The sequence below is a fragment of the Schistocerca gregaria genome, chromosome 7, assembly GCF_023897955.1.
Source record: "Schistocerca gregaria isolate iqSchGreg1 chromosome 7, iqSchGreg1.2, whole genome shotgun sequence".
Taxonomy (NCBI): Eukaryota; Metazoa; Arthropoda; class Insecta; order Orthoptera; family Acrididae; genus Schistocerca; species Schistocerca gregaria.
In genome coordinates this window covers 549822302-549845322 of record NC_064926.1, presented here as the reverse complement: position 1 = coordinate 549845322, position 23021 = coordinate 549822302, and the positions used below count along the sequence as shown (strand labels likewise).

The following is a 23021-nucleotide window of genomic DNA, read 5'->3' as shown; positions in this document are numbered from 1 at the left end:
CCTTGGAGAACTACAAGCGTGTCTCGTCATTCCTTCCGTACTTCCGTATCCCACTTCTTTGCGTATTGATTCTTCTGACTAATGTCTTAAACTTCAGCCTACTCTTCATCACTACTGCTCGTGGGCGCGCCGTACAATCCAGTATGTGATTTCGGAATCTCTATCTCACCATGATGTAATCTAACTGATCTCTTCCCGTATCATACGGTCTTTTCCAAGTATACCTCCTCCTTTTGTTATTCCTGATCAGAGTATTCGCTATTACCAGCTGAAGTTTATTGCAGAACTCAGTTCTTTCATTCCTTGTCCCAATCCCACATTCTCCTGTAACCTGCCGCCCGCGGTGGTCTCGCGGTTCTAGGCGCGCAGTCCGGAACCGCGCGACTGCTACGGTCGCAGGTTCGAATCCTGCCTCGGGCATGGATGTGTGTAATGTCCCTAGGTTAGTTAGGTTTAAGTAGTTCTAAGTTCTAGGAGACTGATGACCACAGCAGTAGAGTCCCATAGTGCTCAGAGCCATTTGAACCATTTGAGCCTCCTGTAACCATTCCTTCTACTGTTTCCCCTACAACTGCTTTACAGTCTCCTATGTTGTTGTGGTCTTCAGTCCTGAGAATGGTTTGATGCAGCTCTCCATGCTACTCTATCCTGTGCAACCTTCTTCATCTCCCAGTACCTACTGCAACCTACATCCTTCTGAATCTGCTTAGTGTACTCATCTCTCGGTCTCCCTCTACGATTTTTACCCTCCACACTGCCCTCCAATGCTAAATTTGTGATCCCTTGATGCCTCAAAACATGTCCTACCAACCGATCCCTTCTTCTAGTCAAGTTGTGCCACAAACTTCTCTTCTCCCCAATTCTATTCAATACCTCCTCATTAGTTACGTGATCTATCCACCTTATCTTCAGTATTCTTCTGTAGCACCACATTTCGAAAGCTTCTATTCTCTTCTTGTCCAAACTAGTTATCGTCCATGTTTCACTTCCATACATGGCTACACTCCAAACAAATATTTTCAGAAATGACTTCCTGACACTTAAATCTATATTCGATGTTAACAAATTTCTCTACTTCAGAAACGCTTTCCTTGCCATTGCCAGTCTACATTTTATATCCTCTCTACTTCGACCATCATCAGTTATTTTACTTCCTAAATAGCAAAACTCCTTTACTACTTTAAGTGTCTCATTTCCTAATCTAATTCCCTCAGCATCACCCGATTTAATTGGACTACATTCCATTATCCTCGTTTTGCTTTTGTTGATGTTCATCTTATATCCTCCTTTCAAGACACTGTCCATTCCGTTCAACTGCTCTTCCAAGTCCTTTGCCGTCTCTGACAGAATTACAATGTCATCGGCGAACCTCAAAGTTTTTACTTCGTCTCCATGAATTTTAATACCTACTCCAAATTTTTCTTTTGTTTCCTTTACTGCTTGCTCAATATACAGATTGAATAACATCGGGGAGAGGCTACAACCCTGTCTCACTCCTTTCCCAACCACTGCTTCCCTTTCATGTCCCTCGACTCATATAACTGCCATCTGGTTTCTGTACAAATTGTAAATAGCCTTTCGCTCCCTGTATTTTACCCCTGCCACCTTTAGAATTTGAAAAAGAGTATTCCAGTCAACATTGTCAAAAGCTTTCTCTAAGTGTACAAATGCTAGAAACGTAGGTTTGCCTTTTGTTAATCTTTCTTCTAAGATAAGTCGTAAGGTCAGTATTGCCTCACGTGTTCCAACATTTCGACGGAGGTCCGCATCTACCAGTTTTTCCATTCGTCTGTAAAGAATTCGCGTTAGTACTTTGCAGCTGTGACTTATTAAACTGATAGTTCGGTAATTTTCACATCTGTCAGCACCTGCTTTCTTTGGGATTGGAATTATTATATTACTCTTGAAGTCTGAGGGTATTTCGCCTGTCTCATACATCTTGCTCACCAGCTGGTAGAGTTTTGTCATGACTGGCTCTCCCAAGGCCGTCAGTAGTTCTAATGGAATGTTGTCTACTCCGGGGGCCTTGTTCCGACTCAGGTCTTTCAGTGCTCTGTCAAACTCTTCACGCAGTATCGTATCACCCATTTCGTCTTCATATACATCCTCTTCCATTTCCATAGTATTGTCCTCAAGTACGTCACCCTTGTATAAACCTTCTATATACTCCTTCCACCTTTCTGCCTTCCCTTCTTTGCTTAGAACTGGGTTGCCATCTGAGCTCTTGATATTCATACACGTGGTTCTCTTCTCTCCAAAGGTCTCTTTAATTTTCCTGTAGGCAGTATCTATCTTACCCCTAGTGAGATAAGCCTCTACATCCTTACATTTGTCCTCTAGCCATCCCTGTTTATCCATTTTGCACTTCCTGTCGATCTCATTTTTTAGACGTTTGTCTTCCTTTTTGCCTGCTTCATTTACTGCATTTTTATATTTTCTCCTTTCATCAATTAAATTCAATATTTCTTCTGTTGCCCAAGGATTTCTAGCAGCCCTCGTCTTTTTACCTTTTTTATCCTCTGCTGCCTTCACTACTTCATCCCTCAGAGCTACCCATTCTTCTTCTACTGTATTTCTTTCCCCTATTCCTGTCAATTGTTCCCCTATGCTCTCCCTGAAACTCTGTACAACCTCTGGTTCTTTCAGTTTATCCAGGTCCCATCTCCTTAATTTCCCACATTTTTGCATTTTCTTCAGTTTTAATCTACAGGTCATAACCAATAGATTGTGGTCAGAGTCCACATCTGCCCCTGGAAATGTCTTACAACTTAAAACCTGGTTCCTAAATCTCTGTCTTACCATTATATAATCTATCTGATACCTTTTAGTATCTCCAGGGTTCTTCCACGTATACAACCTTCTTTCATGATTCTTAAACCAAGTGTTACCTATGACTATGTTGTGCTGTGTACAAAATTCTACTAGGCGGCTTCCTCTTTCATTTCTTAGCCCCAATCCATATTCACCTACTATGTTTCCTTCTCTCCCTTTTCCTACACTCGAATTCCAGTCACCCATTACTATTAAATTTTCGTCTCCCTTCACTATCTGAATGATTTCTTTTATTTCATCGTACATTTCTTCAATTTCTTCGTCATCTGCAGAGCTAGTTGGCATATAAACTTGTACTACTCTAGTAGGTGTGGGCTTCGTATCTATCTTGGCCACAATAATGCGTTCACTTTGCTGTTTGTAGTAGCTTACCCGCATTCCTATTTTCCTATTCATTATTAAACCTACTCCTGCATTACCCCTATTTGATTTTGTGTTTATAACCCTGTAATCACCTGACCAGAAGTCTTGTTCCTCCTGCCACCGAACTTCACTAATTCCCACTATATCTAACTTTAACCTATCCATTTCCCTTTTTAAATTTTCTAACCTACCTGCCCGATTAAGGGATCTGACATTCCACGCTCCGATCCGTAGAATGCCAGTTTTCTTTCTCCTGATAACGACATCCTCCTGAGTAGTCCCCGCCCGGATATCCGAATGGGGGACTATTTTACCTCCGGAAGATTTTACCCAAGAGGATGCCATCATCATTTTATCACACAGTAAAGCTGCATGTCCTCGGGAAAAATTACGGCTGTAGTTTCCCCTTGCTTTCAGCCGTTCGCAGTACCAGCACAGCAACGCCGTTTTGGTTAATGTTGCAAGGCCAGATCAGTCAATCATCCAGACTGTTGCCCCTGCAACTACTGAAAAGGCTGCTGCCCCTCTTCAGGAGCCACACGTTTGTCTGGCCTCTCTACAGATACCCCTCCGTTGTGGTTGCACCTACTGTACGGCCATCTGTATCGCTGAGGCACGCAAGCCTCCCCACCACCCACCAACGGCAAGGTCCATGGTTCATGGGGGGGGGGGGGGGGGGGGGGGAAATGTGGAACGCTTCACGATTTTGCGTGTCATCCTTGCGCAGGGCCATGCTAATCTTCTCTGTATCGTTCCAATTTTAGTATATGTACTGCCGAAGCAAGTCTCCTATGACTGTTAGATTTTCATATCCCTTTACATATTGTATTACCTTTCAATATCCTCATACATTTTCTGCATCTCTTCATCTTCTGCTTGCGACGCCGGCATGTATACCTGAACTATCGTTGTCTGTGTTGTTTTGCTATCGATTCTGACGAGAATAACAGTATCACTGAAGCTGCTCACAGTAACCCACTTTCTGCCCTACCTTCCTATTTAGAACGAATCCTTCTCCCGTAATATCATTTTCTGCTGCTTTTGATATTACCCTATACTCACCTGACCAGAAATGCTTGTCTTCTTTCCACTTCACTTCATTGACCCCTATTATATCTAGATTGAGCATTTACATTTCCCTATTCAGGTTTCCTAGGTTCCCTACCACGTTCAAGATTCTGACATTCCATGCCTCGACTCGTAGAATGTTTTAATTTCGTTGATTTTTCAGTATCTTTCTCATGGTAACCCCCCCCCCCCCCCCCACTTTTGGCAGTCCCCTCCCGTAGATCCGAATGGGGGAGTCATGCTACATGTGCTGTGGATACACGTTACGTGGCTTTAATGCAGTGGTTTCCATTGCCTTCTGCATCCTCATGCGGTTGAGCATTGAAAATTCTTTGATTTTATCCATACTGGATAAGAGGTCGTGGTCGTGAAAGTCAATGTTAAAAAATATATCGGCTCAACCACTTATTTATAGTCTAAAACACTAAGATGGACGCGTTTCGGAAGTCAAGCTTCCATCATCAGAATAATAAAAAGTAAAAGAACCTGTTGAAACTCGCAAAAAGGAAGAAGCACCAGGCACAATAAAATTGATAATAAAGTTAAAACACCGTGGCTTCTTCCCTTGTTGCAGCCTTGTCTTCTAAGGTGCCTCTCCACATAGTCGTCAAAATATAAATAACTCTAAAATGGTGTCGCCTATGGTGTTCTACATCTAACCCGATGGCTCTCTCCTCTATCGTCGTAAACCGCCCGTGCGTCTTCGTTGATACCACATACCACGTAGCCAAACACGACACTGAAACACGAGTGAGCTCACGCTCAAGTAAACAAGGAAGTCACAGAGATGTCTATACAAACAGATAACGCGTACATGTTCCATCAATGTTTTAGCAATTGGCAGGATTCCATCATTTCATTAGGTCCTTATTATCAATTTTACTGTGCCTGGTGCATGTTCTATTTTAGCGAGTTTTAACAGGTTGTTTTACTTTTTATTATTCTGATGAAGGACGCTTGACTTCCAAAACGCGTCAATCTCAGTGTTTTACACTATAAACAAGTGATTGAGCTGATATATTTTTTAACATATGTTAATTCTTCCGCCTTCAGGGGTGGGAAACTACCTTTTTGACAAGACCGTTGCCAGAATGAGAGTGACTTCTTATGCCGGGAGTCTTCGGCCGCCAATGCTGATTATTAGTCAAAATTCAAACAGCGGCGGGATTCGAACCCGGGACTGAAGCCGTTCTGAATATCAACCAAAGACGCCACCCCAACACCACGAGTGCCACAGGTGCCAGAAATCTACTGATAGGAAAAGACGTGTCAGCCAGCACAGTGCGGAGGGATGAAATCTATTTAACTGGAACTTAGTAGAAGTTAATTTCTCATTGAAAACACAAAATATGTTGCTGGAAGTCATAATTATTCTGAGGCGGAGCTGTTTAATCCTTGACATTAATCATTTACGATAGGAGAGATTCGTGTTAGTAACAGTCACATGAGTATTGGCGCCCTGTTTGGTTGACGTTTCACTTGAGCTGCAAGTCTACGATTGTCAATGAAATTCTCATTCTGCAGACGAGTGTGAGCCGATAAGAAACTTCCAGTCCATAACAGTGCACACTCTGCTGCAGAGTGAAAATCTCATTCCGGAAACACCCTCAGGCTGCGGCTAAGTCATGTCTCGGCAATATCCGTCCTTCCAGGAGTGCTAGTCCTACAAGTTTTGCAGGAGAACTTCTGTGAAGTTTGGAAAGTAGGAGATCAGGTACTGCTGGAAATAAGGCTACGAGTACTTCTCGCTGGGCAGCCAAGTGGGGACAACACTTGCCCACAAAACGCATAGGTTCTGAGTTCGAGTCTCAGTCCGGCACACAGGTTTAATCTGCCAGGAAGTCTGAACCATATTATTAAACCAAAGTTCAGGAAAAGAAGGTAGTTTTTCGAGTCATTAATCTACTGACTGGTTTGATGGGGCCCACCACGGATTCCTCGCCTGTAACAATCTCTTCATCTCAGAGTAGCGTTGGCAACCTAAGTTATCAATTATTTACTGCATGTATTATAATCTCTGTTTTCCTCTTCAGCACCCTCTGGTACCGTGGAAGTTATTCGGTGATGACTTAACAGATGCCCTACCATCTTCCCTCTTTTCTTGACGGTGTTTTGCATAAGTTCCTATCCTCGTCGATTCTCCGGAGAACCTCTTCATTCCTTACCTTATTAGTTTACCATATTTTCAACCATTTTCTGTAGCAGTACATCTCAAATGCTTCGATTATCTTCTTCTCCGATTTTCCTGGAGCCTGTACTCCACTACATTACAATGCTGTGCTCAAAACGCACGTTCTCAGGAATTTCTTCCTCGAATTAAGGCATGTGTTTGATACTAGTAGGCTTGGCAAGGAATGTCCTTTTGGGAAGGGCTGGTCTGATTTTTGGGTTCTCCTTGACCAATCAGTCATGGGTTATTTTTCCACATTCTTTAACTTCATCTGCTTTGTGAACACCAATCCTGATAGTATATAATTTTCTCGCTGTTGTCATTACTGCACATTACTTTCACCTTTTTTCAATTTCCTCTTAATTCATATTCTGAACTTTTTAGGTTCTTCATTGCGTTCAGCATATCCCGTAATTCTTTTTCACCTTTCACTCTTGAACCTCTCTTTTATTTCCCACATTACTTCTTCGATGTCTAGATTGAACAGTAGGGAAGAAAGATTACATTCCTGTCATACAGCCTTTTTAATTCGATCACTTCGATCTTGGTCTCTCACTCTTATTGTTTCCTCTTGGCTCTCATACATATCGTATATCCCCCGTCTTTCTCCATATCTTACCCCTATTTTCCTAAGGATTTCGGAGACCTTGCATCATTTGACACTGTCGAACGGTTTTCCCAGGATGACGAACTCTATTAAAGTGTCTCGATCTTCCTTTAGCCTTGCTTCCGTTATCAACGACAGTGCCAGAATTCCCTCTCTGGTGTCTTTACCTCTCCTGAAGCCAAAGTGATCTCCATCTAGCAGATCCTCAATTTTCTTTCCCATTTTTCTGTATACTGTTCTTACAATCAACTTTGATGCATGAGTTGTTAAGCTGATGGCTCGATAATTCTCGCAGGTCGGCTCATGCAATCTTCGGAATTGTGTGCATGATGTTTTTTTTTACGAAAATCAGTTGGTATATCGCTAGACTCATACATTCTTCACACCACGGTGAACAGTCGTTTTTTTTTTTGCCATTTCCCCCAATGATTTTTGAAATTCTGATAGAATGTTATCCATCTCTTCTGCCTTATGAGATCTTAAGTCTTCCATCTTCCAAAGCTGTTTTAAATTCTAACACTGGATCTCCTATCTCTTCTATATCGACTCCTGTACCTTCTTCTATCAGGTGATCAGAATGATTCTCCAACTCATAGAGGCCTTCGGTGTACTCTGTCCACCTATAAGCTCTCTCCTCTGCAAAAAATGGTTCAAAACGTTCTGAGCACTATGGGACTTAACATCTGAAGTCATCAGTCCCCTAGAACTTAGAACTACCTAAACCTAACTAACCTAAGGTCATCACACACCCATGTCCGAGGCAGGATTCGATCCTGCGGCCGTATCAGTCGCGTGGTTCTGGACTGAAGCGCCTAGAACCGCTAGGTCACCGCGGCTCTCCTCTTCATTTAACAGTAAAATTTCGATATCACTCTTAATGTCACCACTCTTGCTTTTAATTTCACCGAATGTTGTTACCGCTGTTCTATATGATGAGTCAGTCTTCTTGACCATCATTTCTTTTTCGAGTTCTTCACATTTTTCTTGCAGCCATTTCGCTGCACATCCTATTTGTTTCACTCCTAAGTGAGTTTCATTTCTATATTCCTGAATTTCTCTCAACATTTTTGTTTTTGCTTCTTTCGCCGATCAACTGAACTATATCTTCAGTTACCCATCGTTTGTCGCAGTTTCGCTTCTTTGAATCTACGTTATTCTTTATAACTTCTGCGATTACTCTTTTTAGAAATGTCCGTTCCTCTTCAACTGAGCTGCCTACTGAGCTGTTCCTTATCGCAGTATCTATAGCCTCAGAGAACTTCAGGCTTATTTCTTTACTCCCATATACTTCTGTATCCCACTTCTCCACCGAACTGATTCTTTGTGACTAGTCTACTAATCTTTAGCCTGCTCTTTAACACTACCAAATTGTGATCTGAGTCTATATCTGCTCCTACGTATCCCTTAAGAACTAGTATTTGATTCGAAATATCTGCTTGACCATGATGTAATGTAACTGAATTATTCACGTATCTCCAGGCCTTTTCTGAGTATACCTCCTACTCACATGATTCTTGAACAGAGTATTCGCTATTACTAACTGAAATTTATTGTAGAACTCAATTAGTCCTTATTTTCTATCAGTTTTAGTATTCTCCTGTAATTCTTTCTTCTACACCTTCCGCTGCAATAGTATTCCAAACCTCCAAGATTGTTAGATTTTCATCTCCCTTGAAACACTCAATTACCCGTTCAATGTGTTCACAGACTTCCCCTGTCTCTTCATCTTCTGCTTGAGACGTCGGCATTATATGTGAACCATTGTTGTCTGTGTTGGTTTGCTGTCGATTCTGATGAGAACAACCCTATCATTGAACTGTTCACAGCAACATTCTGTGCTACCTTCCTATTCATAACGAATCCTATTCTTGTTTTACAATTTTCTGCTGCTGTTGATATTACCCTGGAATCATATCATCAGAAACCCTTCTCTTCTTCCCACTACGCTTTACTGACCCCCACATATCTATATTGAGCCATAGCACTTAACTTCTTAGATTTTCTGGTTTCCCTACCACATTCAAATTTCTGACATTCCACGTCCCGACTCGTAGGACGTTGTCCTTTCGTAGCTTACTCAATTTTTTTAATGGTCACCTCCCCTCATGGGGCGATCATCATAACTCTCTTTCACTTACAGCCCACATGTCTTGTAGATACACTTTATGTGTCTGAGTCAGGGATTTCCATTGCCTTCTGCATCTTTATGCCGTAGACCATTGCACATTCTTCCGCCTTTAGGGGTATTTTCCTACCGCAAGGGAAAGAGAGAGTCGTGACCATCTGTAAGCTCCTTGGCCCTCTTGGACAAGGCCGTTGGAAGCCTTCGGCCACCGTTGCAAACGATTTTATTCGAATTTTAAGCAGTCACGGGACCAAAGACGTTTTGTTTACTAACCAAAGAAGCTACCAGTAAACGAAGGGTGTGTGCGAAATACTGCTTTAATTAGGAGCTGAAAAAGAACTATCATTGTGTCATTGTATAGATTGATTTTCACTTGCTAACGAATTTTTTACTAACGATAAAGCTGAAATTCTCTACAACTGCAGTTGTTTAATGGGAAAAACATGGTGATCAGTCTGTTTCAGGACAGAAGTTATGGTAGCGACTTCATCGCACTGAAATTAATTTTACTAAACAATTACGGCAAAGTACTTAGGTGACAACACGAAGGATCTCATCTGAAAATTCAAGTAACTGTAAAATGTCCGAAAGTTAGTTATCAATGCAGTGAAACCTTAAAATCATTCAAAATGAAAAATAAGCTAGTAATGGCAACACCTAATGAGGCAAAGATTGAAAAACGTTATCTCACTATTAAGTTCACAGTCTTTAGGTTTTATTAACCATTTATTCCTAATACAGAAAACTCATTACAATAAAATATAACAGTTAATCACAAAATATCTCACAGTAATCAGCAATCACAAAAAGAAGACCGAAAATACCAAAGGCAAGATCATAGAACAAATCAACAAATACGTAAAATTAAACCACTTTTAAATCATTGTATGATTTTCACTTTGTCTGAATAATAGCTGTGATATTATTCAAGGTTTCGTCTCAAATAAGTAATGAATGATGTTAAATTACAATGCAGAAATAATACTTCAGTAGACGTATGAGATTTATCATTTCATTGTAATAGCATAATTTTATCTCTGCTTTCTGGCTCTTTCAGTACTTTAATTGGCAAGTTTTTAATTAACGTGAGAATCGGTTATTGCGACGATAGAAGCAGCGTCCTACGGCGGGTAATAATAACGCAGGAAAATTATTACCGCAGGACAAGGATTAAACTTCACAGAAGCGCTGCATTATTCGATAACCTTATTATACAGCGCTGCCGGCCTCATGCATTTGTAAACGTCTGAAATGGCCCCGTCGAGCTTTGAGATGAAGCTACTGCTGGTGCGACGTAATGGTTTCGTGGTAGAAGTTATTAGTTGATAATCCGTAAAATGGCAGTATAAGATGTCGTGGCCATCATGTAGTTGAAACGAAATATTAAATAACTTTTCTAAGAAGAGGTTTTTCTGCCGTTTAACCAAACAGTTTTAGACCTTCGTCTCTTCCAGTGGGTGGGACCCATTTCATGGAGTTTACATCTTCTTTAATCTCAGAAGTCTTTTCCGCCTTCATTCCCCCCGTTGTCAAACATGGATTTTTACACATTTGCTCACCCCTTCTGTATCTTTTCCTAGCGTTTAGTATAATACACTCAGAAATCTTAACAGTGCAACTATCTTTTATTATATAGTCTGTGTTTGTAGGATGTATGCGTATAGTATTCTATATACTGCGCATTTTACTCATGCAACACGTAATAATAAAAATATAAACTTTGGTCACAGCTTCCTTCACGTGTCATAATTACTTTGTGGATATGTACCTGTGTATAATTAATACTTTGATGCCCCTATGAAACTACATTAGCTTCTATTTGTTTTTTTTAAATTCCCTATTTCAGTCATGGAGCAAAAATTATTTTTAACTACTTTACTCTCACTGTCGTCGATACACATTTTTCCACGCTTTTTTCCCCACCCGCTTCGCAACCCTTCGACTTTCTTCCTTCTCTTATACTAATCCATCAATTTCTTACCATTTTATACCCCTTCCCTTCCCCCTTACTCCCCCCCCTACCTCATAATTAATAAAAAATTTTGGTATTTGTTCATCCTTTTTGCTCATTTAATATTCATTTGGGCACTAGTGCATACATGAAAATGTATACGTTAATTTCTGTAAACACGTTGACATACACGATACTTTGCATAGGTACTTAATGAATTCGTGTAATTGAGTTCTACATCTACATCTACATTTATACTCCGCAAGCCACCCAACGGTGTGTGGCGGAGGACACTTTACGTGCCACTGTCATTACCTCCCTTTCCTGTTCCAGTCGCGTATGGTTCGCGGGAAGAACGACTGTCTGAAAGCCCCCGTGCGCGCTCTAATCTCTCTAATTTTACATTCGCGATCTCCTGGGGAGGTATAAGTAGGGGGAAGCAATATAATCGATACCTCATCCAGAAACGCACCCTCTCGAAACCTGGTGAGCAAGCTACACCGCGATGCAGAGCGCCTCTCTTGCAGAGTCTGCCACTTGAGTTTGTTAAACATCTCCGTAACGCTATAACGGTTACCAAATAACCCTGTGACGAAACGCGCCGCTCTTCTTTGGATCTTCTCTACCTCCTCCGTCAACCCGATCTGGTACGGATCCCACACTGAAGAGCAATACTCAAGTATAGGTCGAACGAGTGTTTTGTAAGCCACTTCCTTTGTTGATGTACTACATTTTCTAAGGACTCTCCTAATGAATCTCAACCTGGTACCCGCCTTACCAACAATTAAATTTATATGATCATTCCACTTCAAATCGTTCCGCACGCATACTCCCAGATATTTTACAGAAGTAACTGCTACAAGTGTTTGTTCCGCTATCATATAATCATACAATAAAGGATCCTTCTTTCTATGTATTCGCAATACATTTCATTTGTCTATGTTAAGGGCTAGTTGCCACTCCCTGCACCAAGTGCCTATCCGCTGCAGATCTTCCTGCATTTAGCTACAATTTTCTAATGCTGCAACTTCTCTGTATACTACAGCATCGTCCGCGAAAAGCCGCATGGAACTTCCGACACTATCTGATGATGGTTGAAAATAATAAACGATAGACGGAAGCGACTGTTCACAATGAGGATGGGTCGTATATTTCGCAGTAATGTCCCCAATTTTAATTTTCCGGTATGATATTATATCCGTTACAATCAACTGCAGTTATAGATAAATGAAAAATATGAAGTGATATCACCCATTTTATTACTACATAATTTTAGTTATTTAAATCATGTCTCACGTATTTATAAACAGCTTGAATTGAGGAATGTATTACGTGCTTCGTATTTCCTATGTGAATCATGAATTTTGTCTCCATAAGCAGTGACATCTATGTTCAAACAGATTTCCGGCTTGCATCTGGCCGTTGTTTAATTGTTTAATTTGTCGTACGATGTACCGACTTGCAGGGGCCTAGTCGAAATATCGTGCGAGGAATTAAACGACGACCAGCTGCTAGCCTGAAATTTATTCGAACATTCAGTTCACCCGGAAGATTTTAAAATTCACAACGAAAACTATTTTATGTGACTGAGTTCCACCTACTACCACAATGCAATTAGTTCTAGGACAAATGTACGACGGTCGTTTCCACAGTCCTGCACGCGACTGATGTGCGACCATTTCGGTGGCGTAATCAAGTTGAAATTCATGTCAGCTGGGTAGCGGGACTTTAGGCGTGACCGTCGTATACGTGTTTTCTGATTCGCATATCTGGGTCGTCAGTAATTTAGTTTTAAAATGGAAGATAAAGCCGAGTCGCGTCGGATTACACATAGTGACCAGCGTACTTACATAAAAAAGTTTATACTTCAAAATCGAATCTCTACGTAGAGAGAACCCACCGGAAATTTGCAACACATTGAATCAAGTGTTTGGGAAATTCCGGTGGTCATCTCGTGTCCGTAAAGGTGAGGTAACCGCTGAGGAAAACCTAAGAAGTGATAGGCCATGAAATGCAACAGAGTACACCTCTCAGGATATTGTTAATGAAATTTTGATAGAGCAGCAACGAAAAACAGCTTAGAAAATTGCATATGAGGCTCAGATGTGTGTTACTTCAATGTTAAACACCAGAAAAGTTGCTGCGACATGGGATCCGCATGATCTGGGTGAAAGGCAGAGAGAAGATCGTAAAGGAATCGCAGAACTAGTGCTCCCATGTTATCGAATAGTAGGAGAACAGTATCTGAAAGAAAAAAAATTGTTGCACTTGATGGAACCTGGATGCATGATTTTGAGCCAGACGTGCTCGTCTCAATGGAAAAGTTGTGACTCTCCACGCCACAAAAAATTCCGCCGCCAACAATCATAGGTAGAATTGATGACGATCCTTGCATATAACGTGAATGGAGTCATAGCTACAAATGGAGGGCCCTGGGGAACGATGGTAGCAGGTGCGCACTACAATGTGTCAACACAAAACGTTTTGCGCCAGAAAATTCGCCAAATAAGACCTGATGTGCCTTCAGAAATTGTCCCCATTTTTCACAATAACGCAAGACCATATATTGCTCTACCAGAGAGAGAAACGGTCGTCAAATATGAAACAGGAACCACTTCCCCACCCACCACACGAGCCTGACATGAGCCTAACTTGTTAGGTTAGGTTAGGTTAGGTTAGGTTAGGTTAGGTTAGGTTAGGTTAGGTTAGGTTAGGTTTATGTTGCTCATGGCGGCTGCAGTGTAACACGTGTTAAGTTCGGCTCGCGAAATTTAGTCGAATTCGAAGGTGTTCTCGCAGGTGGTGTTGTCTAGTACAAGTGGAAATCGTGTAAACAACAGTGTTCTGTGCAGTAGTGATATTTTTTTCTGTGCTCCGCCAATATCTGCGAGAAAATGGTAAACAGAAGAATCAACAGCAGCGCGTCCAGCAGCGGGGAAGCAGCAGGTGCGGCGGGCCTGCTCCTGGCGGAAGGTGCGGCCGCGGCTCCCGGTATAGCGGAGTTGGTTCGCTCTGAGGTAAACGCTGCGCTTCGCGATAAAAACAATCTCGATCTGATAGCAGGCACCATATCAGATACTGTAACGGCAGCAGTATTGGCCAAAATGCGTGAAACTGTTGAGGCCAATACTGCCGAAATTACAGCACTAAAAAAGTCTGTGTCTGAATACGAGAAAAAGGCACGAGAGTTGGAAGTGAAACTATCTGCCGCCACAGACGAGCTAGAACAGTACCAAAGGCGAAATAGTCTACGACTGTTTGGAGTAGCAGAAAATAAAGAAGAAGACACGGACAACCTGCTTATACAGGTTGCGCGTGAAAAATTAGGCGTCGAAGTGACCAAGGCAGACATTGACAGGACCCACCGGGTGGGACGAAAACTACCAGGTGCTACCAAACCTCGTCCAATAATTATTAAATTTGTGTCGTACCGAAAAAGGGCTGAGATCTTTACCCAGAAGAAGAAGTTAGCAAGGACAGGGATTACAATAAGGGAAGATCTGACACACGAGCGGCTAAAGATTTTAAACAGTGCCATATCCCATTTCGGTCTTCAGAATGTGTGGACTCAGGATGGCAGAGTAATCATTAAGACTGCAGCTGGAAAGAAGACAGTCACAAACATGACAGAACTAAATAGTATTAAGTGAACCTACTCGAGCCAAAAGTCAAACTTAACACCATTTTCAAATTTTAACAGTCCTATACTCAGATATAGTCTTGTAATTGTATTAACTTTTTAATTATTTGTACCTTCAACTAATTGTTTTTGTAACTTATTAACTTTTCAATTATTTGTACCTTCAACTAATTGTTTTTGTAACTGTATTAACTTTTTACTATTTTTGTGTCTTTAGCTGTAGCCATTGCTTAGTTTTAATTACTGCTAATACTTTTTTCATTTTCTCAGTTTATTCTCTTCCATTCTGTAATAGTTCTATTGCAATTATTTGTCTCTCCTTTAGTTCATTAGTCAACCATCTCTTCGGTTTAAATTGTGCATAACAAAAATTACTATCAGTATCACTTTAGCAAATTTCAATTTAATTCTAGCTTCCTACGATACTCTATTAAATATTAAGCTTTCTTCTCTCTGCTGGCAGCATCGGCCTCTTAAATCACTCCTCTTTCCCTTATTTCCACCCTAAGCTGTTTCAAATACTCTAATTACACTTTTCCTCTTACGACATAGGATACTCAGTGACACACAGCTGTCACCATTTTGGTCATATTCTCCCTGCACCGAATACCACTAATCCATTTTCTATACTCCCGCAACCTCAGGAAATCTCTTGCAGTCGCTTTTCTTTCGGCTCTCGCGGAGTCACAAACAGGGCGCGCAAAATCTCGGACACCCCTGGAATATGTCACTTGGCGGAAACACCGGTCAGTGCCCCTCGCGGCAGGTAGTGCCTAACAAAGGGACAAACCAGTCTGCCACCCTACTCCAGGCTGCTCAGCGGAACGCGTCCGAGCTTTTAGCAGCTCACTGCAACATTCAGTCTTTACCTGCGCATTACGAAGAACTTAGCCTCCTCTTCCACCAACTAAACTACCACGTAATCCTCTTATCCGAAACGTGGTTGAAACCACACATATCCTCTGCATCTATTCATCTCCCAGGGTACACATTTCTTAGGGCAGACAGATCAAAAAAGCGAGGTGGCGGGGTCGGCGCATATATACGAACAGATCTCAAAGCGAAAGTCTTATGTACGTCAAATCCTGCTGAAGAAAAAGAGGCTGAATTCATGTTCATTGAAATAAATATACAAAGTCGGAAATTCTTGACTGGCGTCGTGTACAAGCCGCCAAAAATAAGCTCAATGAGTTCCTTCCAGTCGGAATTACATTCACTTCAGTGTCAATACGAACATGTCATCGTAATGGGTGACTTGAACATAGACCTGCTAAGAGACACTCCCTCCGCAATAAACCTAAGAAGATTGTTTAGTTGCAATAGCATGAACATTCTTCCATTACAACCTACACACCATACGGCGCACAGTCATACTCTTATAGACGTGATCGCAACGAAACAGACTGACAAAGTAAGAGATGTTGGTCAATCATCGGCCCCTGGCCTCTCAGCACATGATGTAATATTCCTGGCCTACTCTGTGCAGCCCCCAAGGATCAAATCGCGTTACATAACTTGTAGGAACATGAAACGTATTGACCTTGACGCTCTAACAGCCGATTGCTCAGAAATCTCATGGCATCAAATAATCAGAGAACCTACAATCGACGGCAAAATTAATGAACTTGGTGATAAACTCACTGCCCTCTATGACAAACATGCACCTGTGCGCACAGTCCGTGTAAGAAAATCTCCTGCTCCATGGCTGACAGCTGAATTACGTCAAATGATGACTAATAGGGATGCTGCCCACAGGCGTTTCAAGGCAGATCCGAAACCCGAACGTTTTGAAGAATATAGAAAGCTACGGAACAGAGTGAAACAATGCATTCGCAATGCCAAAATCAGGCACGCTCGCTCCCTCGTATGCAGCGATTTGACACCCACGACTCTATGGAAGAATCTCCGTAGCTTGGGGGTCGGAAAGGCAAAATCGGAAACTACTTTTCATGTGTCAGCTAACGAATTAAATGAATTCTTCTCTGCACCTCTGAATACCAGCACGGCTGATGATTTCCGTCCACAAGAATCCCCAAACAGGATAACTAACAACGATACCTTTCATCTAAAACATGTAACAACAAATACGGCAAGAAAAGCAATAATGAGAATCTCTTCTGATGCAATAGGCAACGACAGTATCGGTATAACCATGATTAAGAATGTTGCCGATATCTTAGTACCTGTCTTAACTGACATATTTAATTTTTCCCTCGTGAACGGAATATACCCCACTGCATGGAAAAGAAGCATAATTCGACCCATCCCTAAGGTCGAAAACCCGCAACTGCCTAGTGATTACCGACCAATTAGCATACTGCCTGCTGTTTCCAAAGCACTGGAATATATTGTTCATGACCAAATCACTGAACACTTGCATGAATTCAGTCTATATGACAAATTTCAATCTGGTTTCCGTAAACATCACAGCACAAACACTGCTCTAATTAAAGTAACTGATGACCTGAAATATGCCATCGACAATCGAAAGGCAACAATATTGACGCTACTGGACTTCAGCAAAGCTTTTGACACTGTTAACTTTGACATATTACTCAGAAAAATGCAACAGCTTAATTTCTCTGATAGTGCAATGAGATGGTTTGAAAGCTACTTAAAAGACAGACAGCAATGTGTTGTCTGCGCAAATGAAAAATCTTCCTGGAAACATGTTTCTTCGGGAGTGCCACAAGGATCAGTCTTAGGACCACTTTTGTTTTCTTTATATGTCAACGATATTTCGTCGGTTTTGTCCTCCTGTAAACATCATTTCTATGCCGACGACCTCCAGCTCTATCTCAGCGTCAGACCTGAAGACGTAAACACTGCAATCGCTCTGATGAATGATGATCTGTCTTCAGTAGTGACATGGGCGAAAAACCTGGGGCTTAAATTAAATGCAAAAAAGACGCAAGTAATCTTAATAGCCCATCAGAAATTAATAAGTTCAGATTTCCGCGAACGGCTACCTCCTATTCTGCTCGAAGGTACTCCAATACCATATCAGAAAACAGTGAAGAACTTGGGTGTAACTTTGGACGAGCATCTCAACTGGGCGGAGAATACAGTCGCAGTGTGCCGAAAAACGTCTGCTTGTCTCTATGCTCTCAAAAAGTTTCGGAACATATTCCCACAGGACTTGAAACGCCAGCTCGTGCAAGCACTCGTTCTACCGAACCTCCACTATTGTGATGTGATTCAACAAGGCATGAGTAGTGAAAACAAAAGACGGCTAGAGCTAACCATGAATGCCTGTGTGCGTTACACCTGCAACATTCGCCGATATGATCATGTTAGTGCTTCATACTCCGAGCTAGGGTGGCTGCGGCCGGACAAACTGCGTGACTACCACACTCTATGTCTACTTCACCGACTCCTCATCGCGCAAGCACCCCAGTACCTAGCTTCAGAGATTAAAATCCTGTCATGCCATCATAATCGAAACACGAGGTCACTCTTATCTGGTATCCTAACTGTGCCCACTCACAAAACAAAAACTTTTGCAAACTCCTTCTCAGTTGCCGCTGTCCGCCTCTGGAACAAACTGCCCCTTACCTTGAGGAAAATTCAATCTCCTGTTGCTTTTAAGAAGAAGTTGAAGCATTTCCTACTATCATCCGCATAAAATACTCCACAAAATTAATGTGCAAGGCAAATCCTCTCATCTGTCAAATAGCAAAGCTAGTGTCTCCTATCTTGCTCCTGAGATGCCTTCCTCTTCATCTATCTCTATTAGACATGCAGTCTCCTTTTCCTTTATATTTTCCTTAATTATGTTTCATCATGTCTCTCTACTCTTCTCCTCACTTCACCATGAGTCTCCCTCATACTCCCTGCTGCCAGCACTCCTATCTTAAATCTTTCTCTTCAATAATGTATTTTTCGAGGTGTACCTTTCTAATTGTTTATCTCACTTTTTGTATTAGATGTAGTTTAACATGCCTACTGAAACATATGACTGTAAAATAAGTAGAATGCCTGGTTAGATGTAAGAGAGGGCCTGATGGCCCTAATCTTGCCAGGTTAAATAAATAAATAAATAAATAAATAAATAAAAAATAACTTTGATTTATTTTCCGAACTGAGCGAACAAGTCCGTGGAAAACGTTTTGGTACGGTTGATGCTTTCAGTAAAGTGATCTGTGTAATCAGCCTTCTCAGTAATTAAGATACCTTGTCCGGAGTACAGAAGTTGCCCAAATCTTGGGAAGTTGTGATAAGCAAGAATGGAAATTGTACTGAAGTACTACAAAAGTATTTTGTGATTTCTTTAATTTTTGTTCTGTCTTATAGTATGCAGTACTTTTGAGATGATCCTCGCAATTGGCGATGTACCAATCTCATGGTTCCAGTGTCAGATTTCGAATATCCCTATAATTCAACCACACCGTCCCACCTCCCTTCCTCTTTGCTCCATCCCCCTACCCTTTAACCATCATCCTCACTGCTATCTACACTCCTGGAAATTGAAATAAGAACACCGTGAATTCATTGTCCCAGGAAGGGTAAACTTTATTGACACATTCCTGGGGTCAGATACATCACATGATCACACTGACAGAACCACAGGCACATAGACACAGGCAACAGAGCATGCACAATGTCGGCACTAGTGCAGTGTATATCCACCTTTCGCAGCAATGCAGGCTGCTATTCTCCCATGGAGACGATCGTAGAGATGCTGGATGTAGTCTTGTGGAATGGCTTGCCATGCCATTTCCACCTGGCGCCTCAGTTGGACCAGCATTCGTGCTGGACGTGCAGACCGCGTGAGACGACGCTTCATCCAGTCCCAAACATGCTCAATGGGGGACAGATCCGGAGATCTTGCTGGCCAGGGTAGTTGACTTACACCATCTAGAGCACGTTGGGTGGTACAGGATACATGCGGACGTGCATTGTCCTGTTGGAACAGCAAGTTCCCTTGTCGGTCTAGGAATGGTAGAACGATGGGTTCGATGACGGTTTGGATATACCGTGCACTATTCAGTGTCCCCTCGACGATCACTAGAGGTGTACGGCCAGTGTAGGAGATCGCTCCCCACACCATGATGCCGGGTGTTGGCCCTGTGTGCCTCGGTCGTATGCAGTCCTGATTATGGCGCTCACCTGCACGGCGCCAAACACGCATACGACCATCATTGGCACCAAGGCAGAAGCGACTCTCATCGCTGAAGACGACACGTCTCCATTCGCCCCTCCTTTCACGCCTGTCGCGACACCACTGGAGGCGGGCTGCACGATGTTGGGGCGTGAGCGGAAGACGGCCTAACGGTGTGCGGGACCGTAGCCCAGCTTCATGGAGACGGTTGCGAATGGTCCTCGCTGATACCGCAGGAGCAACAGTGTCCCAATTTGCTGGGAAGTGGCGGTGCGGTCCCCTACGGCACTGCGTAGGATCCTACGGTCTTGGCGTGCATCCGTGCGTCGCTGCGGTCCGGTCCCAGGTCGACGGGCACGTGCACCTTCCGCCGACCACTGGCGACAACATCGATGTACTGTGGAGACCTCACGCCCCACGTGTTGAGCAATTCGGCGGTACGTCCACCCGGCCTCCCGCATGCCCACTATACGCCCTCGCTCAATGTCCGTCAACTGCACATACGGTTCACGTCCACGCTGTCGCGGCATGCTACCAGTGTTAAAGACTGCGATGGAGCTCCGTATGCCACGGCAAACTGGCTGACACTGACGGAGGCGGTGCACAAATGCTGCGCAGCTAGCGCCATTCGACGGCCAACACCGCGGTTTCTGGTGTGTCCGCTGTGCCGTGAGTGTGATCATTGCTTGTACAGCCCTCTCGCAGTGTCCGGAGCAAGTACGGTGGGTCTGACACACCTGTGTCTATGTGTTCTTTTTTCCATTTCCAGGAGTGTACCTGTACCTGACTCTCTCCCATACTCTACAACTATCCTCACTCTACAAGTACCCCAACTCTGCCTCCATCTTCCACACCATTTTTTCTCCCTACACTATTTTCTATAGCTGTTTCCTCTTTCGTTTCTTCATTTCCTGCACAGACGGAGAAAATAAGATATATGAAAATGTACACAGTTATTAATGTATACCACTTTGCGTGCGTATAATGTACGTTATTAATTAAGGAATTTATGAAATTTAAAGGTACATGTGGTCAGTGTTCCACATATGCAAAGAAAATGGTGTAGATGGGAAGTGAGCAGACTACACCTGGTCATAAGGGAGCTATAGATTGTCCAATGTTTTCCTGGAAAATTTTGATTTCAATGCATGTTCTGTCGTACTGGTGTGAAAGGCTTTACGTGGGAAACTATTTCCCGTCATTAAGGGTATAAAGATTTAGGTAGGAAGTTGATATTCCCAGAGCCACAGTCGTCATTAGTAGGTATTTCCGATACTTCGCTCAATGTCAAGTGTCACCAGGTTGCCACTGCAATTGCAATATTTACTGTGACAAATACGTGGCTTGTTTCCCAGGACTACTCCACTTGGTGTCCACGCATACGGTAGAGGTAGCCAGTGTCCGTAAGGAATGGTCATCTCCGACTTAAGTCATGAGTCGCCACAGAACCACCTGAAAATATCAACGCTGAGTTGTAGGGTGCAGTTGACTAACGGTATGCCCTCTGGATGGGCGAATGGTGAACTAATACATATTATGCACTGGGGAGCCTCGGCGATTTCTTGTTTTGCGCATATTCTCCGATTTTTGGTGGAATTTTGAGGACATTCAATATGGCAAGTGCCTACCTGGATAACTGTTGCTCCCCCAAATAAATTTAATATTTGACTGCTTGCCGGTCACAGTGGTAGTCTGGTAGTCTCTCTGTACATCCGGTACACACAGCGTATGGATGTTGGGAGATGGTCACACAGCTGCAGTGTGGCCAGCATGCGACTGTATTGCAAGGGGGGCAAAAGAATTTTCCACGATTTCCCACATCTAACGATAACAACTGCAACGGAATGGATCGTGGTTCAAGTGTATATGATTACAAACTGCTATGTCCATTTGTTTAAACAAAGGTGGATCTGTTGTTGATACTGTCCTACTATACGGTTGACCTTTTTCCCTTCTTCTTGTTCCTGGTGTAACAGAGAGAATCAACTTGGGAATTCTGTGTTGATGCAGCACTCCATGCTACTCTATTCTGTGCAAGCTTCATCATCTCAAAGTACCTAGTGCAGCCTACATCCTTCTGAATCTGCTTAGTATATTAATTCCTTCGTCTCCCTCTACATTTTTTACCCTCCACACTCCCCTACAATACTAAATATTAGTGAACCCTAGATGCCTCATAACGCGTCCTACATACCGATTTCTTCTTCTAGTCAAGTTGTGCCACGTTTCTCCCTAATTCCATTCAGTACCTCATCATTAGTTACATGCCTAAGCATCTAATCTTCAGCATTGTTCTGTAGCACCACATTTCGACAGCTTCTATTCTCTTATTGTCTATACTGTTTATCGTCTACGTTTCACTTCCATACATGGCACCACTCCATAAAAATACTTTCAGAAAGGAATCCTAACACTTAAATCTTTACTCGATGTTAACAGATTTCTCTTCTTCAGAAACGCTTTTCTTGCCATTGCCAGTCTACGTTTTATATCCTCTCTACTTCGGCCATCATCAGCTGTTTTGTTTCCCAAATAGCAAAATGCATCTACCACTTTAAATGCCTCATTTGCTAATCTAATTCCCTCAGCATCACCTGATTGAGTTCGACTGCATTCCACTATCTTCCTTTTGCTTTTATTGATGTTCATCTTATATACTCCTTCCAAGTCACTGTCCATTCCGTTCAACGTCCCTTCCAGGTCCTTTGGTACCTCTACCAGAATTACAGTGTCATCAGCGATCCTCAAAGTTTTTATTTCTTCTCCATGGATTTTACTTCTTACTCCAAATTTTTCTTTTCTTTCCTTTACTGCTTGTTCAATACATAGATTTAAGAACACTGGGGATAGGCTACAACACTGTCTCACTCCCTTTCCAGACACTGCTTCCCTTTCATGCCCCTCGACTTTTATAACTGCCATCTGGTTTCTGTACAAATTGTAAATAGCTTTTGGCTCCCTGTATTTTACCACTGTCACCTTCAGAATTTTAAAGAGGGTATTCCATCAACATTGCCAAAAGCCTTCTCTAAGTCTACAATTGTTAGAAACGTAGGTTTGCCTTTCCTTAATCTACCAGCTAAGATAAGTCATAGCCTCAGTATTGTCTCACGTGTTGCAACTTTCTACGAAATCCCGACTGATCTTCTCCCAGGTCAGCTCCA

General features: G+C 42.4%; 1 non-coding gene across 1 annotated transcript; it reads right to left on the bottom strand.

Moving 5' to 3' along the window:
* Positions 1-3877: 3877 nt before the first annotated feature.
* Positions 3878-3979, bottom strand: LOC126282681 (U6 spliceosomal RNA). Its single transcript, XR_007551368.1, has one exon. It is a non-coding gene; the product is annotated as a U6 spliceosomal RNA (small nuclear RNA).
* Positions 3980-23021: the final 19042 nt, after the last annotated feature.